Consider the following 2,051-nt stretch of genomic DNA (forward strand, 5'->3'; position numbering starts at 1 on the left):
ATAATAATAATAATAATAATAATAATAATAATAATAATAATAATAATAATAATAATAATAATAATAAGTAAATAACAATAATAATAACAATAATAATAATAATAATAATAATAATAATATAATAATAATAATAATAATAATAATAATAATAATATCTTGGTTAAAGTGCATATTCCAAGGTAACTCCTTCTTCTTTTATTGAATCTTATAAAAGCAATCACCTTAATTGGAAAGTCATTCTCCTTCGTGATGTCTTATGTACTATAATTCAATTTCTTTCGTGTCGATAACCTAGAAAATGAGCAGGTATCACTCGTTGCACATCATAACCAAGTATTACTATCTGCGTTCACAAAAAAATAAAATTCCGTTGTCTTTGAGCCCTGCAAGAAACAGCGGAAGGTCAGGAAACGTTTTTGAAATTGGGGCTTAAAAAACTGGTAAGAGAGACGTAGGAGGCGCCCAGTTTACCTTGCCTTCGAGTATATATATCGAGAGGAGGAAGAGATAACACAGTAATTCTTCTTGGTACTCAACAAGAACACAATGCATTCCAAGGATAACTGAACCTCAGTGGTAATCAGTTTCCAGGTGGACAAAGGCTCGGATGTAGCTGAATCTTTCAGATGCTTTGAAATATTCATATGTAATATAGGCTCTCTTTAGTTGGACTTTAGAAGGAATGGGAACTTGCAAAATATTCTTTAAAATCTGAGGTTCATAACTAATTTTATGTTTGAAATATAACTATAATTATGGATCTTCCACCAGGTCATCTTAGTCGTTCTGGGCATGGCTGCCCTAGTTGCAGCTGACAGCTTCGAAAGCTTCGAGAGATATTCTTATGCCCCACCCAGGCCAAGAGCAAGAGTAAGTACCAATGTGTTCATTGTTTTCTGTGTTTTATCATATTTTTCATAATTTTTGTATCAACATGGAATATCACGCCTAGATATCAATGACTTTACGTTCGACTAATAACTCATACTTCCTTTCCAGTTCTCCTCAGGATCCGATGAGTCCTACGAGTCCAGCGAGGCTCGTTACAACTTCAAACTGGGGCCGTCAACCACGTAGGCCCCCTCCCGCAACGACTTCGGACACAGGAACAACGCAACGGAGACGTCACCCAGGGATCCTACTACGTCCAGCTCCCCACGACGGACGCCTGCAGAGGGTCGCCTACCGCGTCGATGGTGACGACGGATACGTCGCCGAAGTCACTTACCAGGGAGAGGCTCGCTTCCCCGACTCCTACGAATCCTTTGAGTCCCGCGAGTTCCCCAGGTATGCTCCTCCAAGGAGGTCCTACTTCGACTCCAACGAATCCAAGTAAAGACTTCGCGGGAATCTACCAGATATGGAAGTCTCAGATGATACCAGACTCAGTATTTATTTTGTAACTTATCTTCTGTAAATAAATTAGAAAGAGAATATCCGCTGCTTTCGTTTACCCTGTCGTTCTTTTCATCCTCGTTGGCATTATGATGCAAAGAAAAAAATACTCTATCCTATGAAGTCTTGAATACTTTACTCCATATAGATATAATGTGTTATCAAAATTAGTAAAATAGATTAATGCAAAAAAGAAAAAAAAAGTGTACCTCATAGAAATGACAAAAATCTGCTTATTTTTGTCTTAACAAAACTATTTGCTTTTTCATAAAGCGATGGAAACCCTGGGAGTTTTAGTCTTATGATTTTTCCTATAAAGACAGTCTGTACATAGTTTGTGATTATAGTCGGAGTTTTATTTGTTGTCATTCCTAGTATCATATTATATCGTTCAAGAAGATATTTACATATAATTTAATTCAAATGTTTTCTAGGTAATGTTCCTTTGGATTTGGTTGTAATATACCTTCTCTGACCTTCCTTCATGGCTTATGATTACAACAAAAACAATAATAATAGTAATTATTACTATTTATTTTTTAAATACCCTCTTTTAAACAAATTTTGTTGAAAAAATGGCAGAATTAAGCCAACTGATATTTTATATTGTGTGTGTTTGTTTTTTTTTTTTTCAGAGGAACCTTAAAATGGACTTA

General features: G+C 35.3%; 1 pseudogene; it reads left to right on the plus strand.

Annotated features, from left to right (window-relative positions):
• Window positions 1-761: 761 nt before the first annotated feature.
• The window catches only part of LOC135227142 (pro-resilin-like), an 81,463-nt pseudogene continuing 80,173 nt past the window's right edge, over window positions 762-2,051 (plus strand).

This window comes from Macrobrachium nipponense, chromosome 15 (assembly GCF_015104395.2).
Source record: "Macrobrachium nipponense isolate FS-2020 chromosome 15, ASM1510439v2, whole genome shotgun sequence".
NCBI classification, from domain to species: Eukaryota; Metazoa; Arthropoda; class Malacostraca; order Decapoda; family Palaemonidae; genus Macrobrachium; species Macrobrachium nipponense.